General features: G+C 46.0%; 1 long non-coding RNA gene across 5 annotated transcripts in view; it reads right to left on the bottom strand.

The window, feature by feature from the left end:
• LOC138567615 (uncharacterized) overlaps positions 1-6,325 on the bottom strand; it is a 158,946-nt gene extending 152,621 nt beyond the window's left edge. For 3 of the 5 annotated variants that reach the window (XR_011302262.1, XR_011302260.1, XR_011302258.1), the window contains exons 1-2: positions 6,032-6,325; positions 5,817-5,939 (exon numbers count right to left, since the gene is read on the bottom strand). This is a non-coding gene — a long non-coding RNA (uncharacterized lncRNA). Of the gene's footprint in view, positions 1-5,005; positions 5,456-5,816; positions 5,940-6,031 lie in introns of those variants that run through there. The other 2 variants (XR_011302259.1, XR_011302261.1) reach the window with 2 other exon arrangements.
• Between the last annotated feature and the right edge of the window lie 3,862 nt (positions 6,326-10,187).

Here is a 10,187-nt window from a genome sequence, read left to right on the forward strand (position 1 = left end):
ATATGCAAGGTCGACCTCAGGAATCGGATGCCCAGACAGAAGCAGATGGAGATAAGTAGCACGTTGCAGAAGCACCTGTGAGGCCATAGCTATGACATTGGGACTGGAATATAGTTTGATATTGTGCTTGTGTGGGGGAAGTCACGGCATCTGCCGGCGGGTCCCGTTGAATTCACTTCTCCCAATTAGATGACTGGGAGCTCCTGGGGAGCAACCTCTGCACCCAATAGTTGTATACTTAGTTAGGTCACTGTTAGATTGGTGACACCCTGCGGGGTCCTTGTTCTTGGTCACGAGACGGGTCCAGACGTGGGTAGGCCTGAGATCCAGGGATGGAGCTGGGCTATTGTTGGGGGTTGGTGGGGAGAGGGGGAGTTGTGTGCAGTGGTGTGAGGTTGGGGAAGGGGGCAAGGTGGCACGGTTCGTCAATAGAAGGGAGAGAGCCAGGAAACGACCCTACATGGGGAACATTATGGGAAGGGATGGGATGGAGATAGACCGACCAGATGGCATTGGGTAATCTCAGAATTGTGACCTGGAATGTACGGGGCCTCAACAGCTACCTTAAACGTAACAAAGTGATATTGTATTTAAAGAGGATGCGCGTAGACATAGCCCTGCTGCAAGAGACCCACCTCACTAGGGAAAAGCTGGAGGTGGTCAGGAGGAAATGGAAGGGCACTGTTGTGGGGGCGGCGTACTCGGCGTATGCTAGAGGGGTTGTCACCTGGGTGGCGCCCCATGTGCCGTTTCGAGTGCTTGATTCCACGGTGGACCCGGAGGGTAGAATGGTGGTGGTAACGGGTCTCTTGGAAAACAGAGACGTACACATCATAAATTTGTACGCCCCCAATAACGATACAGGGCTTACTTTAGGACCCTCTACGGTAAACTTGGCCCCCTGGCGGGGGGTACGGTAGTGTGGGGGGGGACTTTAACTGTACCGTAGACCCCAGAATGGATAGGTCCAAGGACAGGGCAGGAAAAATGGCACCGGCGGCTAAAGCGCCGAGTACCTTACTGAAAGACCTAGGCCTAGAGGATGCGTGGAGAAGGCTGCATCCCACGGATAGACAGTACTCACACTACACAGTGCCACATGATTTGTACACAAGGTTAGACTACATGTTTGTAACAGCCGGGATAGTGAGAGACATAGAAGGAGCGGAATACAAGGCCCGAGTGCTGTCGGACCACTCGCCCTTGGTGGTAGACTGGAGACACCAGCCCCCACGACCACAGATCCCTACATGGAGACTTAGGACCGAGGCTCTGCAGGATGAGGGGTTTCGGAAGGGCCTGAGGGATGCCATTAAAGAATACTTTGATACAAATATGGGAAGCGTAAGCTCTGTGGGCACACTGTGGGAAGCGTTTAAGGTGGTGGTGCGTGGGGTAGCTATTTCCCAAGCTAAGGGGCTACAGGGGGGGGTCGAAAGGAAGCTCCGGGAGGCGGAAAGGGAGCTAGAGGAGCTCACGCATTGCGTGAGCACCGCTCATGATAACAGAACCAAAGTAGAGGAGCTTCAGTTGTCCTGCAGCACACTCTTGGATAGACTGTGCAGACTCAGCTACAGGAAATATAGGGAGAGGATACACGGAGGGGGCGACAAGCCGGGCAGACTGCTGGCTTGGCTGTATAAGAGTGAGACCCCCCGCTCGGTGATTAGTGAGATTCAGGGCGAAGGAGGTTGCATATGCAACACCCAGAAAGAGGTAAATGAGGAATTCCTTAAGTTTTACAGACACTTACATGAGGACACGGGGGAGGATATGGATCAAGACATACTGGACACATTGGGGGACATTGAGCTGCTCACCTTAGATGATCTAGAACGTTCTGAGTTGGACGCACCCGTCACCCCGGATGAGCTGGAGGTAGTGATTCGGAACTTGCCCACTTGCAAGGCGCCGGGTTCGGATGGGCTGCCCAGCGAGTTCTACAAAACATATCAGCAAGAGTTGCTTCAGCCACTGCTTGCCACTTTCAACGAGGCCTATGAGAGGGGTGAACTCCCGTTGTCCCTCCGTGAGGCTGTAATCATTCCACTCCTGAAACCAGGCAAGCCGGCCGTGGAGCGCAGGTCTTACAGACCGTTGTCCATGCTCAACCAGGACAGCAAAATACTCACGGCGGTGCTGGCTAATAGACTGAAGAGGGTGATTAAGAAACTGATACACCCAGATCAGACGGGATATGTTCCAGGTAGGAACATCACCGATAACCACAGGAGGCTACACCATGTCATAGACCAAACTGAGGAAGACACGGGCGAGCTGGCTATAGTGTCGTTAGACGCGGTCAAGGCCTTCGACTCGGTACGATGGCCCTGGCTGAAAGCGGTCCTGAAGGGGTACGGAGTGGGACCTGGATACCTCAGATGGGTCCAGTTGTTTTATAGCACCCCGATGGTGAGGGTCAAGACAGGGTCCACAGTCTCAGATTCTTGGCAACTGGACAGAGGGACCAGACAGGGATGCCCCTGGTCACCTATGCTATATATACTGGCATTGGAGCCACTGGCAATATGCCTGCGACAACAATATGGGGAGGTGGGCATAAACACGACCAGTGAAGAGCATCTGATATCATTATATGCAGATGATATGCTCCTTTATTTGCGCTACCCAGGAGAAAACCTACAGTACGTCCTAGAGGTAATAGAACGGTACGCCATCCTCTCGGGAATATCGGTGAACCCTGGAAAGTCCAGCCTGTTCCCTTTGGGCAGATATAGGAATGTCCCGGTGCAGAGGCTGCCTGTCCTGCCAATACCATGGCAGCCCGTGACATTTAGGTATTTGGGAATAAACATTTACCACAAGATCGAGACAGAACACAAACACAACACGGAAAAGGCGATAGAGGGGATCAAGAACAGCATGGTATTTTGGTCCAGATTGTCCCTGACCATGATGGGGAGGGCGGCCTTGCTCAAGATGGTGGTCCTGCCTAGACTCTTGCACTTCTTTGTAAACGTCCCGTTTCTGATACCGAGGAGCCTATTACCGAAACTTCACAGCGTGTGTAGGGGTTTTGTGTGGGGCAGCTCTAGGAATAGGGTGGCTCTGTGGAAGCTCCAGAACCCGTGTGACAGGGGGGGATAGGCCTGCCTAACTTCGAACTCTATTAGCTGGCGGGGCAGCTGCAGTACGTGGCCAGGTGGCTCTTGGCTGAAGACTCGGCGGAAGCCAGGCTCCTGCGCGAAGATACAGCCCCATACTTTCTGATGGAAGTGGTTGGTTGGGCAGAGATGAATTGGTGGGCAAGGGGCGGCTACTGAGGTTGGGATGGGAGATCTGGCACAGGACATGGAAGATTGGGGGGGACTCGGAACCATACTCCCAGCAGGCCCCTTTGGCGGCGCTGTGCGGGAGCGACTCAACTACTTGAATCGGTCCGCAGATACTGGGAACAGGTAGGCCTAGCCACCCTCGGGGACATATGGCAGGAAGGGGAGGCGGTGGACTTTCAGCGGCTACAGGATGAGACGGGAGTACATGGTGGCCAATATATAACCTACACTAGGCTGGTGAAAAAGACTAGAGAAAGATGGCCTGAGACAGTGCTCGCGGAGGACCCAGATGCCTCCCTGGAAACCATGTATGATGTATCGGAGGGCGGGCACGAAATATCGAGGATATATGAGCTCCTGCGAGTAAGGGCAGGGAAGGAGTTGCTCCAATTGAGACAAGATTGGGAGGAGGAGGTGGGAGGACCCATGACGGATGGGCAGTGGGAACGGGCCCAGAGGTACCACAAAAAGGTGTCCCGTAACACGAGATTCCAACAGCTTCAATTGTATGTTACCCACAGGGCTTATTTAACCCCCGGGAAGATTGCAAAGTTTGGGGGATCAGCTATGCAGCAATGCCCCAGGTGTGGGGAGGTGAACGCGGGACTGCTACACATGTTTTGGGCTTGCCCGGAGGTGCATAGATTTTGGGACGAGGTCAAGACGAAACTGGCTGGCGGGGGGGTGGTGCTGGATGTGGATTCGGCCTGGTCATGCATGCTTGGACTTTCCCCTAGGCCCCGGCATTTGAAACACATAAGCAAGATGAAGGACCTGGCTTATGTCTTGGCCAAACGTAGGATTGCCATGGGCTGGAAGGCGGCCCACTGACCTAGGGTGGAGTTATGGTGGACAGACCTCTTGAGGTGGGCGGAAGCTGAATCCGTAGTCTGGTTTGAAGCGGTCACCAGGGGGGGCGAAGAGGAAGTAGGGCCCTTGCTGGCCTGGCGGCAATTGGTGGCCTCGTTGGCAAACCCTCACCAGGGTGACAACGAAACAGAGGACCCGGTTGATGGCTGTCTAGGTATTGTGCCACCCAATGATGTTCCCGTAAACGACATGTGAGAACCGGCTCTAGTTTAAGGGGGGAGGGGGGAGTTGGGGAGTTTGAAAATGTGTTGGAATATGATGCTTTCTATTTTTTGAAACAGTTGTAGTGTGTTTGTTTGACCTTAAAAAATAAAATAAAAATATTTATTTTAAAAAAGCCTGATCTTCATATGGTCTTTCCCCTTTTGTAATGGCTTGGCAGGTGAAGAACGATGGTCTTGAGGGTTTCCCAGAGCAATGCCAGAGGTTAGGATTGATTCTAAACCTTCAAGCCATCACCTCTTTTGTTGGGAGATATGGAGACTATAAAATGATGCAAATAGAGTTTACTTGTATTACTCTTCCACACATGCGTTATTTAATCCTGTATAGATCACTAAGTCACAGGACGTGAACACGCCCATTAGTTCTTCAATGCAAACTATCTGGGCAGATCAATCTCTGTTGCTCCTTACTTGTAGAGTGGGAAGTGGCCTGCCCCCAATACCTAGACAAAAAAGGGGGGTTCCCAGAACAAGCTACCTATTGTTGTCAACATATAGGTTGGAGATTCAGACTAGTATGAGGTAATTGTAAATTCAAGTCTTGTGTGTAAACATATATCACAAGATATGAGTGAGAAGCCGGTATTACAAAAATATATTCAATTTATTATTCAGATACAAAATAGCAAGGACATCTAGGTCCAATGTTTAAAAGAGAAAACAACACATTACAACATATAACAAAAATGACCAAGGCACTGTATTACCAAGCATAGAGATGTCTGATGGCATATATCAAAGTATAATTGAGCATATTGCCAACTTATAGTGATGTTAGTAAATGGGGGTGACTTCCAATCGTAAACCATATAATTGTTTTTCCATATACAATATGTATAAAGGTGACTTCCAATCATAAACCATATAATTGATTTTCCAAAGGAGACCCCATATATGATGTGTGACGACAGAGATGACTCTGTTTCCAGCCTTAGGTGGCAAGTGTCAACTGTTGTACCCGGACAGCTGACGGTCCGAATTAGGCTTTCGTCAGGACACACAGAGGACACCTGTTGTTTGGATGTCGTATTTTCAAAGAAGGATGCTTTATATTTGACAGTGTATCTAAACCAAAAACAGAAAAATACCTATTATCCATCGGCTAAACAGCTGCTTACCATTGTAGCATTACCTCATTATTCGTGATATTTCCAACCTCTGCAATAATTTTTAATGTGCAACCAGGTATAATGTTAATTCATAGTATGTATACCATTTACTTATGTTTAAGTGTTTTGTTTTTCTGATATTTATGCTTATATCATTCTTCTTGGACTCAATTATTGGTCTTTCAGTGCTGATATAGCATAAACATTCATATCATTAGTACAGATTGATTATTAGTAGAGCAAGTACACAAATACCCCATATTGGTATTTTCTGATTATGCCGGCTGGGTTATATTACCCACTGTGTATATAAATACCTTGTCAGTTTCTTTAGAGAGAGCCCAAACGAATTCAAGCCGTATGTATCATCAATAGATGTAACTCACTCTCAGTGAGTCTGAGCATTGTGGTACTGCATTTTCATTTATGCATGAGTCACTCTACATAGGGAAAAACCAAAAAGGCTAATCACCATTCGTTATCTATGTGACACTCGGCGCTCAAAAAAGGTTAAAGGGATGTATAATCATACCTTCAGAGTTCGGGGAGCCCCGCACTACTATGGTATCGCTGTGTGTGATTTCCTACCGGCGAGACTTGATACTATCGCGTACCAGAGAGGAAAAGATACTGTTGCTTGGTGCTGATGTCTTACACGCGCTCTGTCAAAGATAATTGCAAGAAACGTACCATTAGATTTATGACCCACCCTAATGTGCTAAAAGGCGCTTCCGAAAGGGTGTCCTAGGTGTTGGCAATTTGTAAGGCACTTGTAAGAAAGGAGTGCTCCGGCATATCGGTGTCTGTATACGAATGCGGGCTGTTCGTGTTAGGTCACATGATGTGGCTAATATGGCCAGCGTATGATGTAACGACGTCATTGCGTAGTTAGAGTCCAACACGGACTCATCCTGTTTACATGGTAGCCATTTTGAAGTATCAGGACGCTTCTTTAGGCGTATAGATGTACATATCTGTGTATCTATGTTTATGTAGGGCAACTCGATTAATGCGCCGAAGTAGGCATATTAACACGGCGTATAGTATATAGTATACGAAAGCAGACTATGTGAAGTTAGATTACATAATACGATTTATTAAAGCACGTGTATGATGTAAATAACGTAATCACATGGCTGGGCAGCCGCTGATGAAAATATAAACGGCCCCATATTATTGGTTAAAGGGTCTAGCGGTCCACTTAAGAATGGTCTTTCTTTCTTCTTAGTAAAGATGTTGTCTTTATTTCAGAGGCAAGCGAATATCGAGTCATTGTGAATGGCCTTATTCTAGAATTGTGTGCTTTCAAATTTGTACGATAGAAATTATTACAGTGAGGCCCCAAGTTCGGCACCTGTAAGTGACGCCTGGTATATACCAATATGTGCATTACACCACTTTTCTTCTGATCACGTGACCACTTTCACACCCCTGAAAGACTCAGATATGGGCATTTTTCACATGCAAATGCATTGTTATTCTGGAAACCACTATTATGGTTCTGAACTGTGTCCAAACAATGCTCTCAAAGGGATAAGTAGACAAAGAATAACACTGACGTTTGCACCGGTCAGCATCAGGGCGGTGCATTAGGCAGACACCACAATATGTAGCGCATGGACAGACTCGGCCCGGCCTATGGGACAATAGAGCAATGCCGAAGCACCTGCTCATGATTCTGGATAGGCCACATGTTTTTTGCACGAGTGCGCCAGTTTCATATGTTACCATACTTGTTTAACCAATGTTACGAACCAACTGTGTTTTCAAAGCATTATTTGCCTTATATTGTATCAAAAACACCCCCTTTGATAGTACTCCCTCTGTTCCGTAAAGTGATACATTTTATTGTGTGATTGTGGGATACTTTTTCATTGGTGCCGGGACGGATTTCATGCCCCAGTCCGACCCTGGGCATGATTTTCAATAATTTATCCCAATAAAGAGGAAACGTTTCTGCAAAAATATGTGAAGTGTGCAGAATTCATACTTGACAGAATAAGTCGCTGCTGAAAGTGCTGAATTCTATTGCTGATGTTCTTTGTGTTCCTGCTGATTGAATATAGGATCTTAGACATGGGTATTTGCTTTATTTAAATGTTGCGTGTAGGATTGGGGAAGTGGGCGCCCTGGGCCCGTGATAAACATTGACATTGATTTTCACCTACTGCCCTCCCTCCCACCTTCTCTTTTCTGCTCCCCGATTTGTCTTTTCACCTCCACCTACCCAGCTCTAGTGAACCCAGGCACGGGCTTAGCGCGCACTCCAGGCAAGCCTTGCTGCTGTACTACAACTTGAGTGGTAGCAAGCACTGTACACATGGCTGCTTAGGTGCTTACTTCAGACTATTAAACAATATCTGATTAGTAGTTGCCGAAACAGCTCTTATCTAACTTACTCCACTCTGAAAGCAGCATAAAATCAAGAAAGTGTCCCATTTTACTTGCCCCACAGAGTTCCCAAAGTTTTAGCTGCGTCTCAGAAAAACAGTTCTCCAATGTACCAATACCTTTTGTGAAGGCGGTTTGTGGTTGTGGGAGAGTCCACTGCGAATATTGCAGGCTAGCTAAAATGCATACCAACTGGGGTGAAGCTGGATTCTTCTGGCCCCCTCGTTTATTGTCTGCAAACCACTCCAACTTCATGGTAAGATGACAGTTTGTATTACTGCAGAGAAAACATCACTGAGACTAAAGGCCCACATAAACAGGTTGTGCTTAAAGACTGCTTCCTTGCCAAACTACTTAAAATCTCTCTAGGCTGAGGCAAAAGCAGGAGCACAGGCATCATTAGACTGTGCATCAAGAACTGCAAAGACAAAAAGGGAGCAAGCCTTCTCTACTCATACACACAAAAATAAAGAAGTTATTAAGAAAACAAAAAACACAGTTTCGGCCTAGATGAAAATTCTAATTTTAACTCAATTGCACAGCCCAAACCGCTGGACGGAAAACTGGACCAGGTACAGAACAAATGGCATATAATCAGGGAGGGGGAAGAAGCAGGGCAGGTGCAAGGAATTTTGCCACTCTAGGCAAACTGTCAGATTGGCAACCCACCCACACTCCAGATCCTAACCGTTCACAACCAACCATCCTCATTTTGTTACTAATTGCTGCAAACCCATTGCCTCCACCTAACACAATGGTCATGTCTTCTGCTGTGGATGTGCACTTTCCTCACTATCACGTCCACTCACAGTGTTAGATTTCAGAACTCAAATTAAAGCCTCTGTGTTTCATAAATACAGGTTTATTAAACAAGTCAATGATACTATAGCAGCAACATTCTCCCCCACCAAACATAGCAAAACATTTGGTTGGATTTTTTTGGAAAACAACTGAGGCTCATATGTGAATCTGGCAATATACAATATAGAAGGTTATGGAAAAACTTTAAGAGGAGAAATGTGAAAGAACTACTCTTACACAGTAAGTTGTTATAGGAAGGTTCTTTATTACGGGCCTGCAATGACACCATTCAGGTGCTCTCTAGCCAGCAACCGTCCCCTTCGATCTCCCGAGCCTTCCAAATTCCAATGCAACGAAGGCTCGGCAGATGGAATGTAACACATCTCCCCCTTTTATATATATATATATATATATATATATATATATATATATATATATATATATATATATATATCATATTGAAACCATTTAAAAACAAAACCGAAATGGGGGTTACAACTTGGAATTTTAGTAAGTATGAGTATGATTGTATACAAGTTAGTAATGGAAAATACAACCTTAAAGAATGAGAATATGTTTTGTTGTGACAGCTCTACATATCATTCAGTCATTAACGCACAAAATCCTTCAACCAATTGGGTTCTCGTCTCAATCGCTTAGATAATAATTCAACATCATCAGTATTGGTGTCCACTAACACCCTGTTTTGACCTTCCTCACATTTTGCCAACTTACACATTGACCACACCTCTCCTCCTTCCACTATCACTATGCCATTCCTTACTGCAGATATTCTTTTTGGACCAATACATTTACTCTCTATGCGTTTGTGAGTGAAACGTGGGTTCTGAATCAATATCCAATCTCCTACTTTCCAATCTTGCCCCTTCACTGTTTTCTTCCCATCAAACATTTCTTTGGCATTCCTTTGACTGTTTTTTATTAGATCCATTATTCCTTTCCCATCCACAGCCACAGAACTTGCCAGACCTAACCACCCCGGGCACAATTTGGTACCTGGCTCTCTGCCTTTTAATCAAACAAATGGCGATATTTTTGTACGGAATTGGGTGTGGTGAGATAACCCCACATCGTGTAGTGTAAGACCTCTTTCCATGGCAACCCTGATCGCAACGCTAACTGAATACCACCATTAATAAATCTGTTTGCTCTTTCCACCATTCTGTTTGCCATTGGGTGATATAATGCTGTGTGAGCATGCTTAATAGTATAACTGTTTAAAAAGGTTTTCATGAAATGAGAACAGAATTGTACTCCATTATCAGTGACAATTTCCATGGGAAAAGCTTCCCTCAAAATAAATCCTTTCTAGAAATACTACTCGTTATCTCACTGTCACTCCTCTAACTGCACTCCATTCCATCCATTTGGTGTGAAAATCTACTAAAACAAAAACTTAAATCCTTCTCCTAGTCCTAATCCTTGTACGGACCCATTATATCAATCGTCACTTTCTTCCAAGGCTGGCCAGGCAC

Source organism: Ambystoma mexicanum, chromosome 2p (assembly GCF_040938575.1).
Source record: "Ambystoma mexicanum isolate Mex_15411 chromosome 2p, UKY_AmexF1_1, whole genome shotgun sequence".
NCBI classification, from domain to species: domain Eukaryota; kingdom Metazoa; phylum Chordata; class Amphibia; order Caudata; family Ambystomatidae; genus Ambystoma; species Ambystoma mexicanum.